At 40.2% G+C, this 18,831-nt stretch overlaps 1 long non-coding RNA gene across 1 annotated transcript in view; it reads left to right on the top strand.

Moving 5' to 3' along the window:
- The window catches only part of LOC148776344 (uncharacterized), a 78,230-nt gene extending 59,706 nt beyond the window's left edge, over positions 1 to 18,524 (top strand). The window contains exon 4 of the long non-coding RNA XR_016038498.1: positions 18,422 to 18,524. This is a non-coding gene — a long non-coding RNA (uncharacterized LOC148776344). The remainder of the gene's footprint in view (positions 1 to 18,421) is intronic.
- The last annotated feature ends 307 nt before the right edge of the window (positions 18,525 to 18,831 follow it).

Here is an 18,831-nt window from a genome sequence, read left to right as displayed (position 1 = left end):
ATGAAAGTGCCAACTTCCAGCAGATTTTAAATGAGATATTTTTTCTGGAACCACTTTAAACAAAGACCAAGTCTCCCTGACCTTTTCACCCAGCAGTCCTCCTGAGATGGCAGCTTGGAAATCAGCTCATGATTCATTATATATTCGAATTCAGGTGGAAAATGCACTCAAACAAGAGCTGAAAGCTCATTACAGTTATACCGGCAAGGATCAGTCACTGCAGTTCAAAGTCTATTAGAAAGGTTATAACTTGCCTATAAAAATTTAGCTTTGGGCTCAAATACGGCATATGAGTTTCTAGCCCATAAGTACCTTAAAATCAGAAAACTCAATTAGGTATTCCTAAATTAAATGGCTGGTAATTGGCAGAGAATTGAATTTTGATGTTTTAAAACTTCTTGCCAAAAGCTTGAGAGACATTTTAATGTTTGAAAATATAGTGTAGTAATTAGAGTAAGAAATCTGAGAAGACAGTTTAAACCTGGCTTCCATCTACCCCTCACTCCCACCTCTCTGACAATGGGAGACACTTCTTCAAAATTTCTGCACTAGTGTTTCTCTAAATGGAAAAACTATCATGATATTTACCTTTTCCCAGAGGTGTCAAGGAGCTAATTTAATGACTGTAATCCTCTTTTCAAGTTCAATAATGCACTTTTCTAAGGAAATTCTTTCACCTCTCAGATCCTCTGGGGTAATTGAGCACAGACCCATCCAAAGCCTCAGAAAGGTAGGGTTTCCTTTGCTTCCGTGTTACTCTTCATTCCCATCTGTCTGGAGCAAGAAAAGGATTTTTCCTTTTGCTAATTCCAAGCAGAGAAGGGCGAGTACCTCAAAGAGGAGAAAGGGTTTAATAGTGTTGCCCACCCAGGCTTGAAATATAGCTCCCACTTTCTAGATGTGTGGGTTTTTTCTTGTTTGTGAAGTGAGGATTGCTCTTTGTGAGACATGAACAAGGTAACAGATGAAAAGTGCCCAGTACACAGGGAATGTCCTTCCCCAGTGGCGCAGTGGTAAAGAATCCACCTGCCAATGCAGAAGCCACAGGACACTCAGGTTCAATCTCTGGGTTGGGGAGATCCCTTGGAGTAGGAAACGGCAACCCACTCCAGTATTTTTGCCTGGAAAATTCCATGAAGAGAAGAGTCTGGCAAGCTACAGTCCATGGGGTCGCCAAGAGTCAGACACAGCTGAGCACATGCACACACACGGGGACAATCCAATCCACAGTAGCTACAACTTTGAGCACTCAGAGTCCAACTCTGTACCAACTTCCCTCCCAGCCCTTGGGGCGCCTCCCAAGCCAGGCAGATCAAGTCTAGGCATGCAGGTCAAGTCTATGCAGGCAGAGGCTTCTTCTCACCCTCATGCAGCGAAGCAAAAGAGAAGACATGGATTAGGCAAACACACTCAGACATTGCTCGGGGAAAGATGCTCCAGGAAGGAAGGGTATTTTCATATTCTGGAATATAATGTCAGGATTTCCCAGCCAGTAGCCTGGCTTTACTTTTCCTAAATAATTAGTTTTCATAATGATTCCTAATATGAATTTACTTATTTAATGGGAATACAATATGCAATTTTGTATTTCTTATTAATACTCAAAGGAGCAATAATGATCAAAGCTCAGAAAGCTTATTAAGACTAATACCCAAATGTGGTTAAATGCATTAAAAAGCCTTAGTAAAGCCTATGCACTATTGATCCTGCTCATAGTCTTGGCTTTTGCAGAGGGTCCATTAAGGCACAGTGTGTTATCAATGCAAATTAGTCCCCAGTGAGCTGTTCTCCTCTGTCTTAAAATGAGGTGGCGTGAAACTGAAGCTGAAATATTCTGAAAATTACTGAATAATTATAGCCTTTTCCCCATGTTTTATATAATCTACTTGTACAGCATTTTTAATATTTAGTGTCTCATGCAAATAGCAGTTTCCAAATTGGATAATAGGGTATAATAAAAGAGACTTTTCCATAATATCTCAAAATATTATTTAAAAAAATATATTATTTTATCTTCCTCCCGAGGGTCCCAATGAAGATAAATAATGGATACCAGGCCATGTTTCATACAAATAAAGTTTATATTATTGAATCCTTGTGATCCAACATTTTGTTGATCAAAATTCTTCTATTCACCTATATAAAGACCCCCCTCATAATTATTATAATTTTTTCCTGATGAGCAGCCCATCAAAAATATCTTAAGTATTTTCTGCTTGAGAGGATTAAATAAGGTTTGTTTTTTCTTTTCTCAGTGTTTTAAATTGAGGTGAAATTTACATAATATAAAATTAGCATTGTAAAACTTACAATTCCATGGTATTTAGTGCATTCACAATGTTATGCAATTGCCACCTCTGGTTCCAAAATAGTCTCATCATTTCTCAAAAGAAAGTAGTTATTCCCTATTCCTACCCCTACCCTGTCCCCAGCCCCTCGTGACCACCAAGGTTTGATGACTTTAAAGCTGTTTGCAACCCATTAGAGAAAGGAATTTCTGTTTTTACCCTGGGAGCTGGGAGTGACCTGGAGTACCCATTGAATATGGAGATTCCTGAGCCTCTATACAAAGATTCCAACACAAGCAGTCCTGAAGCCATTTCTTTAGTCCTCTCAACCCACTAGGGAGCTTTCTCTACTCCTAATAAATACAGTAAGCCTAACAGGGTGATGGAGGTGTGAAGAGCCCTTTGAGAACTGTCTTCTGGTGGAAATGCCAAAGCAGGGTGCAGGGGGTGCAGGCCAGGGCAGGGGAGGGTTTGGAAAGCAATGCAGGATGTCTACATAGCTGTCCTTCAGTATCCAAGAGGATCAGTTCCTGGACCCCCATGAAGACCATCCATGGATGCCCAGACCTCTCAAATAAACTGGTGTAGTACAGCCAGCCCTCTGAATTCACGGATACCCAGAGTCAACCGTGTGCTGGAGTAGAGACTTGTGTAGTGAGGAAGCTTCTACTGGACTGTCCTACTGAGAAGAAAAGGTATTTGGAAGAGGGAGGAGGAGGAGAAGAAGGAAGGAAGGGAACAATGAGGCAGGTAAGGAGGTAGCTATGGCCTTCAGGGTGCCTGTGATCAATTTTTGACACAGGACGAGCTGTTGCTCCCTTTTCGTCAAGGAGGAAGTTTATACCCGTTTGTCTTCAGGTGTAAACACAGGCAGTGTGTTTACACCTGAAGGTGGTGGGGATCAACAATGCTTCTTCACTGATGTTTTCAGCTTTCTCGCCACAGCCTTATACATGATTCATCACTGAGAGTGGGTGGAGGGTGTGTGGGAGTGTGCGTCTCCTCCTTAGGGAAAGGAAAAGGCATGAAGTTGCAGAGAATGAGAGCAAGCTTTCTGGAGAAGCTGAGCAGGTTTGCAGGGCTGTGCTGAGGGCTGTGATTATGAATGTGCGGTGATTCCAGTTCTGCTGGTTGCTGCATTTTCTCAGCAGGGCCGTTTCCCCAGTGTCATCCAGGCAAAGCAAGTGTGGAAGTTTATCCGTGGTTCAGGTTTGCCTGGAAGAGAGAGGAGTGAGGGCATGAAGGTATTTGCAAGGGGAAAAAATTCCAACTATCTCAAGAATACAGAGAACTTACAAAGAAAATGATTTTCATCATGGGTGATAATGCTAGGAACTGATAAAATATTTTCCCTGTCCTCACCTGTGGCTCTTTCGCTACTCTGTTCCCTGCCCAGACCTATCACAAATATTCCTTTCCCAGAGGGTAAAATTTTGATGACCTTTAAAAAATATGCTTATCATGAAAAGACAATTTATGTAAGAGCTAAAGCAATTTGAGAAGGCAATGGCAAGCCACTCCAGTACTCTTGCCTAGAAAATCCCATGGATGGAGGAGCCTGGTGGGCTGCAGTCCATGGGGTCGCTAGGGGTCGGACGCGACTGAGCGACTTCACTTTCACTTTTCACTTTCACACATTGGAGAAGGAAATGGCAACCCACTCCAGTGTTCTTGCCTGGAGAATCCCAGGGACGGGGGGGCCTGGTGGGCTTCGGTCTAGGGGGTCACACAGAGTCGGACACGACTGAAGTGACTCAGCAGCAGCAGCAGCAAAGCAATTTGATAACATGAAAAATGCTTCAAACTCCCTAGCAAAGAAATGACAATTTATTTGCAACTAGCTTTGTGTCCTTCAACAGAGATGTATTTGTTTTTCAATGTCCAGCCTCCCGATCACACATTTTATACTATGTGAACCCTCTTTTCTTCTCAGTAGGCAGGAAGAACTTTCATTTCCCTTGATTCAGGTTTGCACAGGGAGAGAGTGCCACCAGGACTATTTCTGATTTTTCTTCCTACCTCCTCCCTCTCCTCCCTAAGCAGGGGGATCAAGTTTATTTGATGAAACTGAACTTTCTCACCTTCAGACTCTTTTTCCTCTTGCCTGCTTTTTTGTGAGACAACGTATCTGAAAAATACATATGTCCTCATCTGTTCTGTGTCTTATGGCAATAGGTCTGCCCCTGGTGGGGACCAGGAGTAGCCTAGCTGTATCCTGTGGTCAAGTCAATCAATATACCTGTGTAACTCGGGTCTCACGAATTAGCAAATCAAGTTGGCCACTGATGTAAAACTATATTTTCTAAATGCATTCAAAATAAGGTAAATAATAAGTTAAATTAAAAAAATTTAAAAATGAAACACCTAGAGTACTTTAGCTTGTTGCCCAGAACAGAGGTTCTCAAGTATCTGTTCATGGAGCCTGTTAGTGTCTTGGTAATTTCTTCCTGACATGCCTGAGCCCAGAAAAATACCTTATTAAATTCTATTTATTAAGTAGTTAGGTCCAAACAATTGAGTAAGTCTTTATGGCCTAACAATTCACTAGATGGTTAGGGGGGGAAAAGCATAACTTGAGAGGAGAAAAAATAGCTATTTCCTTCTTAAACAGTCACAACTACTTACCAATAGGATGTGTGTGCCTACTTGTTGGGCCCTACACAGCTTCTGAAATCTTAAAATCAGATTAAATTCCTTTTATCTCAACAATCTGTAAAAAAGAGCTTTGCACAGATATTTCATCAAAAGAAGTGTAATGTGATCTCATTTTGAAGCCGTGAACTCCCTTGAGCCATTGGTTCCTGTGCAATTTGGCAGATGTTGAGTGTCGCTGTTTTCCTCAAAAATTTGGATCATTCCTTGTTGGGATGATCCAGGGAGCTGACATACAGAGGTTGGAACCACACACCTGGAGATGAGAATCTTGTTTCAAGTTTGGCACTCACACTACTGTGCCCTCCTGCTCCCCCACCCTCATCATCATGGGAAAAAAATGATGCTGATATTGAACACAGACGAAGGTCACAGGAAGTAAAACGGCCCAGCATCTTAGTCAGAAAGACAGAGAACTTCAAACTTATGAAGATGATAAGCAAGGACTAGCATCACATCCCAGACCAGACCGTAAGGGCCAAGAATGATGTGGGACGAACAAAAAGAGAGTCACACTGAGTTAGAATTACTGGTTCAAGGTCCCTCATTACAAGCGTTGTCCGGTTCCTTAGAGAGGTAAAGAAGATTCTGTTCCCTTGAACACTCATCTGATCTAACTCCAAAGGGCAAGACCATTGAAACGAAACAGCATGAGTGTTGGGGATAATGGACCAGGTTTTAAAAGTTTTATCACCTACAAGTTTGTGGTCTTGAGCAAGTAATTGTTGCTGTGTTTGGTAAGAAAATCATGATACCATCTGACTCAATAGAAGTTGAAGATTGAATGCAGTTATATACAAAGTCTGTCTCATACATTCAATTCTTATTGCATGGTGATTATTCTGATATTATTGTTATTGCTTTTCTGAAGGAAACATAAAAGGAAAAATTCTTATTGGACAAAGTTAACTATAAAGAAAAGAAAAATGATCACTAATTTTCATGAGAAAAAATAGGTATATAGTCATAATATATATGTGTATGTATAACTGAATCACTTTGCTGTACACCTGAAACAGTGTAAATCAGCTATACTTCAATTTTTTTTTTTTTAAAGGATGGGGCCCAGGAGTTGTATCAGTCTTTGAATGTTTCCTATGGCACTTAGCATCACAGTGTACCAACAATGGAGGAGAAACGATTTTTGAAACATGTGAACCCAGAAACTAGTCGATGGAAAATTCTCCAATCAGCAGACATTTAAAATCTTAAGTGGAAGATTTACTTTTCATGACATCTAATCAAATTGGAAATTCTCTCCTGTCAAGAACATGCTTCAAACTCAGCCATATGTATGACTGAGCTGCTTCACTGTTCAGCTGAAACTATCACAATATTTGTTAATAAATTATACCCCAATTCAAAAAAATAAGAAGTTTAAAGCTTAAAAAAAGAGAAAATAAATACGTAAAATTCATATGAAAATTCAAAAAAAGAACATGCATGATAAAAGTAAATTTGCAATAAAATGAAACATATTTCTTTGCTTTTTTGGTAATAGTTATGAGAAATAGAATTAATCAGAATTCTTTCTATAAAACACAAATATTTAGCAATATTACAGAAAACTGTGAGAAGTTGAGTGTCTGATTCATCCCAATCATCAATAATAAGAAATAAATTTCAATCAAACATAGTAGCAGACTGAATTACTTTCTATTTTCTTCATGAAAAATTGTTTTTAAAAGCTATTATCACATGAAGAGAAAAGTCAGGAGTACACAGCCATAAGATAATATTAAAGAGGTGTTCCAAAGCAAGTCATTAATTGTAAATATTACATTGTTTTTCTGGATTCTGTGATGTTTATGGTATATGATATATTTTTAAAGTGTAATTTGTTGAATTTTTTAATAATTCAAAATAAATATTTAATTCATAACCACCATTGTATACTTTTTCTTAAAGGTGATATGCAAATTTGTACACTCTAAAGGTTTACCAAAACGTGGATCCATCCGCAAGGTGAAAAATTTCCTTAGAAAAACATTTTTACTACAAAGTCTCCTCCTAGAAGGGTAAATAAAATAGAAACCAACATCTTAATCTCTGGCAACCTTTACTCCAAAACAATGTGCAAACATGTTATGAAATAACTTTCCAGAGAAGTCACCACCCATGGCCCACCAGTGAACCAGACCCAAGCAGAGCCCTCAGGGACACTAGGAGGAGGTGACATAGCCCAGATTCAGGGCGGGTGCTTGCCCCAAGGACGCAGCATTCCACAAGCAACACCAATTTTTTCTCTCCCAAAACTAAGCAACTGAGAAGGTAATTTTAAGACTGTTTCTTAAAAAAGAAACAAGTTCACTTCCTTGAAATATGCTCTCTATGTTAAAACAAAGAACCGCAGTTGTCTAGCAGCTGTTACCTAGTGATAGGTAAGTAGGTAGGTGTGACTAACAAATGTATAAATGTAATAAGTAGGTAGGTTGGGGATGGATGGGTGGTTGGATGGATAGATGGATGGCTAGATGAAAGAAAGAAAGAGGGAGGAAGTAAGAGGAGAAGGGAAGAAGGGAGGAAGAAAGAAAGGAAGCAAGAGAGAAAAGGAAAGAAAAGAAAGAAATCGAATGAGAGAGAACTTGGGCAGATGTTAAATGTCTTTGTCTTATGTGGAATTCAATATTTTCCCCAAATACATCCTAATTCCCTAGGTCTTCTGATAGGTCTTCTGATTGTACCAAGTGACCCCACCCCAAATATTTCCTCCTTCATTAGCTGACTTTGGGTTTAGAGAAATGCACTTAGATGCTCTCAGAACACAAGTGAAAGTCACTCAGTCGTGTCCAACTCTTTGAGACCCCTTGGACTGTAGATTGCAAGGCTCCTCTGTCCATGGAATTGTCCAGGCAAGAATACTGGAGTGGGTAGACATTCTCTTCTCCAGAGAACTTCCCAACTCAGGGATTGAACCGAGCTCTCCAGGGACGGCAGAGCCTGGTGGGCTTCCGTCTATGGGGTCGCACAGAGTCGGACACGACTGAAGCGACTTAGCAGCAGCAGCAGCAGCTCCCGTACTGAAGGCAGGTTCTTTACCATCTGAGCCACCAGGGAAGTCCCTCAGAACACAAACAACTGCTCTAAATCTTTGCTTACGTCACAAAATGATAAAAAGCCTGTAGGACTGAGTCACAGTCCCAGAAGTTACTGTGACTGTCACTCAACTGATGCAAGTAAAAGCTTTGGAAAGAGAAAGGAGAAAAGGTACATGGGAGAGGGTGGAGAGATGCGAAGAGCAAGGAGGAGTGACAGTGGCAGAGAAGGACGAAGACAGTGAGCACTGTCAAAACAGCCAAGGCTGAGTTCGGAAAAGTCCAGGGGAGATGCTGGTGAAGTAACTGGGATGAGTGGACACTGTCACCCTAACCTCCAAGGACAGGGCCCTAGGGAATTCCATCTTGACTTCACATGGAGTTGCTCCCAGAAGGAGCAACTCAACCCATAGCATCATCGAGAGAATTTCTAGAAGCTGAGGCAGGAGGCAGCATGGAACAATCTGTCTCGTGTTCTTTGATTTCAGTTCAGTTCAGTTCAGTCGCTCAGTCGTGTCCGACTCTTTGCGACCTCATGAACCACAGCACGCCAGGCCTCCTGTCCATCACCAGCTCCCGGAGTTCACTCAAACTCATGTCCATCGAGTCGGCGATGCCATCCAGTCATCTCATTCTCTGTCGTCCCCGTCTCCTCCCGCCCCCAACCTTTCCTAGCATCAGAGTCTTTTCCAGTGAGTCAACTCGTCGCATGAGGTGGCCAAAGTATTGCAGTTTCAGCTTCAGCATCAGTCCTTTCAATGAACACTCAGGACTGATCTCCTTTAGAATGGACTGGTTGGATCTCCTTGCAGTCCAAGGGACTCTCAAGAGTCTTCTCCAAGACCACAGTTCAAAAGCATCAATTCTTCGGCGATCAGCTTTCTTCACAGTCCAACTCTCACATCCATACACGACCATGGGAAAAACCGTAGCCTTGACTAGACAGACCTTTGTTGGCAAAGGAATGTCTCTGCTTTTTAATATACTATCTAGGTTGGTCATAACTTTCCTTCCAAGGAGTAAGCGTCTTTTAATTTCATGGTTACAATCAGCATCGCAGCGATTTTGGAGCCCAAAAAAATAAAGTCTGACACTGTCTCCACTGTTTTCGCATCTATTTCCCATGAAGTGATGGGACCAGATGCCATGATCTTTGTTTTCTGAATGTTGAGCTTCAAGCCAACCTTTTCACTCTCCTCTTTCACTTTCATCAAGAGGCTTTTGAGTTCCTCTTCACTTTCTGCCATAAGGGTGGTGTCATCTGCATATCTGAGGTTATTGATATTTCTCCTGCCAATCTTGATTCCAGCTTATGCTTCTTCCAGCCCAGCATTCCTCATGATGTACTCTGCATATAAGTTAAATAAGCAAGGTGACAATATACAGCCTTGACGTACTCCTTTTCCTATTTGGAACCAGTTTGTTGTTCCATGTACCATTCGGACTGTTGCTTCCTGACCTGCATACAGGTTTCTCAAGAGGCAGGCCAGGTGGTCTGGTATTCCCATCTCTTTCAGAATGTTCCATAGTTTATTGTGATCCACACAGTCAAAGGCTTTGGCATAGTCAATGAAGCAGAAATAGATGTTTTTCTCTGCTCTTTGATTTAGGGTATTTTAATTACCTGGGTGAAAGAATGTGATTAGTACACATTGACCTCACAGATAAGTAAGCAAAGGTATTTGCTTCAAAGGTATTCAGTTTTATTCTCTTCTCTATGCTCAGTTTCCTGAAGCATCTTTCAACTGGTGGAATCTAGGCAGAAGTCAGCAGATAAGGGTGCCCGCTCATGTAATACATACAGCTGGGTCTTGCAGGGCCCAGGGCAGACAGAGAAAGGCAGAGGAAGGATCTGACGGAATAACTGAAAATGTCCAACACACCAACTTTATTAAGCCAGCAAGGGTGGCAGCCTAAGATTGAACATGGCACTGTAGAAGTCAGATCAGAGACAAAGTACCTGGCGACTGATGACAAGCAGCTCTGAAGTCCGCCCTGTTTCTGGGATTTCTGCTCTGTAAGACAAGTTTCCACATTGTTCAAACCTGTTGAACTCATACGAGCTGTAACTTGCCACAGAAACTATCTTGACTCAGTGCTTTTACAAACTGCAAGTGGTAACCCGTTAGCAGGTGGTGAAAACAGTTTAGTAGGTTAAAAACACCCCTTTTAAAAAATGGAAAGCAAAACAGAACGACTAGATTAGAATATCTGAGAAGGCATGACACAGTAAAAGAACAAGTATCTTTTCATGAAACTTATTTCAGTCGTGATGTTGGAAAAGACTCTTGAAAGTCTCTTGGACTGCAAGGAGATCCAGCCAGTCCATCCTAAAGGAAATCAGTCCTGAATATTCATTCGAAGGACTGATGCTGAGGCTGAAACTCCAATACTTTGGTCACCTGATGTGAGTAATTGACTCATTGGAAGACCCTGACGCTGGGAAAGATTGAAGGCGGGAGGAGAAGGGGACGACAGAGGATGAGATGGTTGGATGGCATCACTGACTCAATAGACATGAGTTTAAGTAAGCTCTGGGAGTTGGTGATGGACGTGCTACAGTCCATGGGGTCGCAAAGAGTCGGACATGACTGAGTGACTGAATTGATTTCAGTCAGGTATGTGTTCATACACATATATACTTTATACTAGACGTGTGAAAAGTATATTTCACTGTGCTCTGTCGTGTCCAACTCTTTGTGGTCCCATGGACTGTAGCCCACCGGGCTACTCTGTCCATGGGATTCTCCAGGCAAGAATACTGGAGTGGGTTGCATTTCCTCCTCCAGAGGATCTTCCCAACCCAGGGATCAGGCCCATATCTCCTGCATCTCCTGCTTCGCAGACAGATTCTTTACCACTGAGCCACCTGGGAAGCTCATATCTTATTGTGAGTCATGGTTTAAAAAAACATTTGAAAGTCACTCTGCTAACTGAAAAAACAAGTTTTTTCCCTCAGAAGTTTCTTCTCAGGCACATTATGCATTCAGGAAATTGCCTCAACATTGAAAACCTGCAGGGCATCTTCAAGAGCACAGCAGTCTTTGTGATGACAGCGTCTAGAATTCTCTATCTGTGAAAAATAGGCCATGGGGTTCAAGAGGCTACGGTTCTCCCTATAGTAATACAACATTGCTCTCTTATTTTTATTTTTTAATATCCGACATGTTTTCAAAGTTTTGCTACTTTCTATGCAAACAAATGCCCCGCTCCTAATTTCTGTAGATACTGAAGAATGCTTTGCATTCCAGGTTATCAGTAACTGCTTTCTTTTATCCTGATTCTAAAATTGTCTCCAAGACAAAACAACTGAGAATTTTCCTTACAGGTCCCATTTACAATCCCTTATTGTAAGATTGTCTAGCAAACTAAACTTGCTATACTGGAAGGTACTTACTCTGACAGTTGTAGCAAATACAAACAATCCCCCATTCCCCTTCTACTCTCCCCCACTCCTGAGATATCTGCTAGTAAAACACTGAACAGAATTTCTAGCTCATTTTTGAGAGATAAAAATGCAGGAGTTTCCAGGGTCTCTTCTCTCTATTGTCAGACAATGATCCTTATGTCTGGTGATATAAAGCATTTAAAACTAAGGGGTTTAGAAAAGGTATATAAGTGTGAATACCCTTAGAAATGCTTTCAGCTACAAGTAAGAGAAAAGTAAGGAAGACATTCAATGATCTCAGTTAACAAGTTGTCCAGGGGTACAAAGTTCTGGGTTCCATTTTGGGAGCAGTGGCTAAAAATGACATCAAGTGTTCAGGCTCTTTTATATTTCCACTCTGCCATTTTTAGTATATTGGCTTTTTATCCAGTTATCTCATCACTTCACGGTTACAGGAAAATGGATATAGCTACAAGGAAGTCATCCTCACTTAGCTACTTTCAAGACAAGAAGAAAGGCTTAAAGGCCAAAAGGCTTTTCACGAGTATCTACATTTTTTAACCAGGATAAAATTCTTTTCTAAAAGCTCCTTCTCCCAACAGATTCCCTTACACCTTTTCAGCCAGAAGTTGGTCACATGCAAAACACTAGACCAACTACCGGCAAACAGGAACCAAATTACCATGAATTGCTAAGATGCATGAGATTCATTTCCTGGAGATCACCACCTGCCTTGAGATTTAGGAATCTGAATGAAATTAGCATTCTGTTGGCTATCAGAGAGGAATGGTTGTTGGATAAGTGCCTTTCACAACACCTTCCTCCTCTTATTCTGCTAGCAGAATTGGACTGCCTTATCACAGCAGGCTAAATGGCTTTTGTAATGTCAGTTTATTGGGAAGGCTCTTGGGAAAAGCAGTCGCTGGTGTGGTTTCCCCATACTGAGTAAAATTTTGAAAACTGTGGAAACATAAAAAAATGACCTGACTCTCTTAAACTTCAGCTTCAGCAGAAAAAGCTTTAACTAAAGATTTTCTATGCCAAATGCCAACTAGAATGAGATTAATGTTGTATAAGCCTAAATGTTCAGGTACATGAGTCTATTAGAATGAATAGCTGAGGATATCTCGGATTTGGTTTTAATTCTCTGTACATCTATATTCTACAAAATCTTAAGAACAAGTCCAGTTGGCTCTATTATGTACCCAAATACACATCCATGTTAACATACATATACAGCGAAGACTAAATTAGTTATTCCCTTAGTTGACATACATCTGAAAATATCTCCTTACTAGATCACTTCAATATTTAAAGGAAAATTGGTAAAGAATCCAACTGCAATGCAGAAGACCGCTTGCAGTGCAGGAGACCTGAGTTCGATCCCTGGGTCAGGAAAATTCCTGGAGAAGGAAATGGCAACTCACTCCAGTATTCCTGCTTGAAAATCCCATGAACAGTGGAAGCTGGTCCATGGGGTGCAAAAGTAGGACACGACTTAGCTACTTCACCACCACCACAATAAATTTCTGGGGAAAATCAAAACTGCTCACTTGCACAGAAAATATTGATTAGATGCTTTTATAGAAACTGGTTCCTTTTTTTTTTTTTTTCAGATCAAATCTATTTTTTAAAACTAACAGATCAGAGTGTGCCACTAAGCCAATAGATAGAGATCACTTACTCTAAGAGGTGCTGTGCTAGACATTTTCCAGATTAAATGACATTCTCATTTAATCTTCACAAGTCCTGCATACAGGCATTCTTTTCTTCTCTCTTTTTTTTTTTTCCTGGCTGTGCCACCAGGCATGTAGGATCTTAGTTCCCCAACCAGAGATCAAACACAAATCCCCTGCATTGGAAGCACAGTTTAACCACTGAACCTCCAAGGAAGTCCCAGTTTTCAAAATCTTACATATGAAGTAACTTCTTAGGAAGATGATGTAAATATCCCACAGTTACCAAAATATTTCTTTAGTATTGTCAAGTATGTTGAGGTCATTATTACAAATCTGTTGTAATAGATTTAGCTATAGGTTGAACTAGATACTTTATATTTGCTGAAGTGTATGGCAATTAGAGTTATGGTTTACTTAATTTGTTTAGACTATTCAAGTTCTTTGTTGAATCCAAGAAAAACAGATTCTGGTTAACTTAAGTAAAACTGAAACATACTGGAAGAGCATGGCATACCTCACAGAATCAAGGGAGAACAAATAACTGGCTCATTGGAAGAATAAGAAACATAAAAATTTCCAACATCTAGGCAGCAGGAACTAACAGATCAGTTCCTTCAGGAAAACCACCATAGAGGTGATCTATTCTGCTCACTTCCTTTGGACATGACCTCATTTCTGGGAAGTTGAATCTGATTGGCCAAGCTTGGGTAACATGCCTTACCATTTTTCAAGAGGAGGGCAGAAATCTTGATTATTGGTACAACATAAGAAAAGAGGAATTCCCTAAGGGAAAAAGAAGATGATTTTTTCCAGAAGATGAAGGTAGGGATCCAGAGTTGGCAAAAACAAGTACATTGCAGAGCTGGGATTCAAACCATGCCAAATCTTTTGCTCTTAACCATTTTCTTGTTTTTATTTTTTCAATCATTCATTAGTAAAATAGTCTCAGTGAAGCAAAGTGAGATAAATATATGATAATTATGGCATTCCTGTGTATAAGTTCAATGATTAATACCAGCACTCACAGAAAAGATTCACAGGAATCCAATGGCAGGTCTTGCTGATGATTTTGGCATCTTCTCTGTTGATCTCCTTTTGGCCATGGCCTGCTCTTAAGGAAACTCTGTCAGTGGCCAGACTTATCTGTTCAACCGAAGCTGGCATCATTGAGTTGCCTTAGTTCAGTTCAATTGCAGAAGTGTGTACTTCCTTTTTCCATCCTTCTGACATCAGAAAATTAACATTATGACTACTCTTAGTGTCACCTAGCAGTTTCACTTGTGGTTTACTGTTCCTGTATCAGCCCTGGGGAACAAAATAACAACTCATATTTTAAAATTTCCAAGTTCTCTTTTCACATAAAGATTTGCTTTTCCATAAAATTTCCACAGTTTTCATAAATGTGTAAAGAGACAACTCAGGTTATAAAATTTTGCTTTTTAAGTTTCCAAGTTTTGTTTTTTAAGGTTTTAGATTATAAAATAGCCATCTGAAAGTCCCTTCGATATTTTAAAATTCTCACCATTCAATTCAATATCTTTATTCTTCAAAGCTGTAACATGTATTACTTGAAATGCCCAAAGGTTTCATTTGGAATGATGAAAGCAGGCTTCTTTTTTCTCATAAAATACTGTATGTATTTTAGGGTAGCTTGGTCCTGGTGAATAAAACTAAATAGCTAAAACCTAGCTAGCAAAGAAATAAAGAATGGGGGAAAGAGAGGAAGAAAGGAAGGAAGGAACGAGAAGAGGAGGAGAGAGCAGGGAAAGAAGGGGAGAAAATTAAAAGATATACCTATATAACAATTATCTCTCTCTACCATTTGTTGAATTTGTCAGGATATGGGATAGGGTACACATCTACACACAGTCTCAATTGACGACAAAGATAATTACTACTAAAAATAAATATAAGCTTGTGAAGGAGACGAAAGGATAAAGCAAAAAAAAAAAAAAGGAACCATGACACCGGTCCATAAAAATGGACTGTGGCTGTGCTACATTGAAGAATTTAGTGAAAATGTGTTATTCTTAAAAGGACTCCTGAAGTTCCAGTGAGACTTACTGAGTAAAGGGACTAAGAATGTTGCTCTAAATCTAGGCTCTGGGAGTTCCAGTCCAGCTCTGTCACTGAAAGACATGTAATCCAAATCAAGTAACACCACACTATTTCGTGCGCCCCCCATTTCTCATATAAACTGAAGATAATAAAACCACCCACTAAATTTTTTGTTTGTGTGAGGTAACACTGCCAAGGTACTTAGAATGTGGCCTGCACTTTACATTGTTATATCTATGTGTAGGATATTAGGGAACTGTGAAAAGTATATTGTAGAAACAATATCCATTGACATGAGGAAACATTTGTTATAAAATAGTTACACAGCATGAGTCTATTTTTAATGAGCTATATATATTCATTGTCAATGGAAGCATATAATACGTGAATAGTGGTTATCTCTGAGTGGTAGGATTATCTTTGAGAGATAGGATTATGAGTGGTATTCATTTGTTCACTGTGTTCTTCCATATTTTCCAAATTTTACCAAATGAACCTGACTGATTCTATAAACGAGATCCCCTGGAGAAGGAAATGGTAACCCACTCCAGTATTCTTTCCTGGAGAATCCCATGGACAGAGAAGCCTGGTAGGCTACAGTCCACGGGGTCGCAAAGAGTCGGACACGACTGAGCGACTGAACGGAATGGAATGAACGGATTCTATAAACAGGAAAAAAAAAAATCACTAGAAACACAGCTAGTATTTTTGTTTGTTTTAATGGTTGTAACTGTGTGTGTGCATGTGTGCTCAGTCCCTAAGTTGTGTCTGACTCTTTGCAACCTCATGGACCATAGCCCACCAGGCTCGTCTGTCCAAGGGATTTCCCAGGCAAGAATACTAAAGTGGGTTGCCATTTCCTTCTCCAGGGGATCTTCCCGACTCAGGAATGGAACTCATGTCTCCTATATTAGCAGGCAGGTTCTTTACCACTGATGCACCAGGGAAGCCCAATGGTTGGAAGTAGGAAAGATGAAATCAAGTTAAGAAAAAAAAAAAAAGTTTTTCCATTCTGATGGTCAAGATCAAAGGAAAATTTGCTAGGTAAGAGAGAAGTAAAAAATCTTCAGTTCAGTCCAGGGTACCTTGGAGGGAAGGAAAATAATGCAGGATTCAGATTCAAATGTGTGTTTAGATCTTAAGTGCAAAACAATAATCCTCTGACCTTACATAAGCAACTTAATGTCTATGACCTTCAGTTTCTAGATTGGCCTCTATGTGAGATAAAGGTATCATTATTGAATGCACACTATGTGTCTAACTCTTCACATAGTTCATCAAGTCTCCACAACAGTCATGAACTGTTATATTCCCATTTAGAAATTAAGACTGGTTCATGACTGTTGTGGAGACTTGATGAACTATGTGAAGAGTTAGACACATAGTGTGCATTCAATAATGATACCTTTATCTCACATAGAGGCCAATCTATCATCTCCAGTACTCATTAAAGAAAAAAAGTAAGGATATTTTTATATAACTTCCTGCCATAAACTGGAATTTAAGTAAGCTCATAAAGTAATAAATAACTCAATAATCTTTATTCCTTTTATTAGTGTTTGAGTCCAAAGAGCAAGACTGGGCTTCATTGTTTTAAAGAGACTATTAATTTCTACCCGATCTTGGTTATATCCACTATCTACATGATTTTAAAAAATGATGAGCTAACAGAATCCCAATTTATTTAGGAAAAAAAATAGCTTCTTAAAAATGAAATAGTAGTAATTCTATTGTTTATTCTGGGCCTCCATGCCACACATCTTGACATACTGGGCATTATTTCCACTGTTTTGAGGTTTCAAGTATATTTAGCTTCATGGCCAGATGGGCTCTAAAGCAAAGGAGGGGGAAAAAAGAAAGAAAAATCCCTCTATTATTACCTGGTCCCAAACTTCATTACTCTCATATGACATGTTTTTCAAATTTCAGTGTGTTTGTGAATCTTCTGGGCACCTGACTCAGTGGCTCTGGAATAGTTTCTGGGAGACTGTTAGTAACAAGCTCCTGGGTAATGATGCTACTGGTCCATGGACCAATCTTTGAGTAGCAGGCTCTAAAAAGGCTCTAGTCAACAGTGTAACTGGCATAAATGCTCCTGTATTACAGGGGACACAATTGAGGAAAATGGAAATTTCTCATGATTCCTCCAACACCCAAAATTGTAATTAACGTTTCTAAGCTTGTGCTCACTTTGTTCCTGCTGACTTGCTTGCTTCTAAAGTCCTCAGTCATTTGGTCAGTTGTGACTTATCCTTTAAGTTTCATGTTCTAAGCTATGTCTGCTGGCATAAGACCTGCCTGGTAGCCAGGTCCCTAACAAGTCCCTGTGGACTGAAGGGGACACTTCTGCACGTCTGTCTATCCTCATAGACAAAATGAGAATGTCTGCCCTCATCGACTCGCCTTCTCAGAGTCCCTCAAAGGTCCACAGAGAGACTCTTGGTATGAACAGGGTGCCCTTTTAGATGCAGTCCTTCTGCAGCCCTTCCAACAAGGTATTTTCCTAAACTCAGCCATCTTTCAGGACATCTAGTCCACTTGACCAGGAATGGTCCATGAAGAAACTCTTCAACTTTTGCATAGTCTTTTGAGGTCTTTGAGGGGAAGATACTTATAAAAATACAAAGTGATATACAAATATCCAAGTAACACAGTGGGATTAATAAGAGCTGTCTTCTTTAAAACATCAAAATATTTCTATGCCCCTGAGCCTATTTTGTATTTGACAAGGGAAAACACAAACTTCTTGTGGCATGAGTGAATGAAGGTGGTCATTCAGGGGCAGGGTCCTGGCAAGTCCATGACTCTTCTGAGCCGCACAGCATACAGCCACCTCCCACATGGGAATGCCACCCAGAGTTGCCAGATTTCCCAGAAGCCAGAAATCTAGATCTTTATATGAAATCTCCCATATCAACAAATCCAGTTTGGGGTTTTATTTAAACACTATGAAAGCCAAACCAAACAAATCTATGGACCAGATGCAGCTGGTTGAGGGGGAGATGAGGAGGAACACATGATTTTTTGCTTTTGATTTAAAGTGACTCTGCTTTGAAAACAATTTTCACTTCTAGACTGCTGAAAGCCATCAGAGCTGGGTGTAAAACTTACCAGCGCCTGACCTAGTCTTTGCTTGGCGACAGCTTCCCTCTTAAACTGAAGTATGAGCAATAATGTCAAGTCTTGTTCAAGATATTCTTAGCCTCTTTCCATATAAACTTATACACACAGTCAGCAACACCCAGAATCATCTGGAAAGTCTGGTTTCTATGTCTGCATTCACTGATACAGTATTTTCTTTTCTCTGGGCCTTCTTTGCAGAAAAGAGCTACCATGTAACATAAGGAATCAAGAGGGCTGGATGAACCCATCAGTTTCTGACCAAAGTCAATGTGGGCAGTGTGGCACCCGATTCCAATTCTGTTGGCGCAGCAGCTTCTCAAGTCTGACAGGTAAAAGTCTCTAGATATTTAGGCTTAGAAAGCCAAAAAGAAAACTACAAAACTTGCCCAGGTTGACCAGCACATGGAAAGGAGAAAATTTGTGGCTGGGTCAGCAATACATTCCATATTCAACCAACAGCATCCCAGGTGGCTCACTGGTAAAGAATCCTTCTACTGATGCAAGAGACGCAAGTTCGATTCCTGGATTGGGAAGATCCCCTGGAGAAGAAAATGGCAACTCACTCCAATATTCTTGCCGGAAACATCCCATGGACAGAGGCGCTTGGT

The sequence above is a fragment of the Moschus berezovskii genome, chromosome 10, assembly GCF_049115385.1.
Source record: "Moschus berezovskii isolate FMDL1 chromosome 10, NW_MosBer_1.0, whole genome shotgun sequence".
NCBI classification, from domain to species: Eukaryota; Metazoa; Chordata; class Mammalia; order Artiodactyla; family Moschidae; genus Moschus; species Moschus berezovskii.
This window is presented reverse-complemented; position numbering and strand designations above follow the sequence as displayed.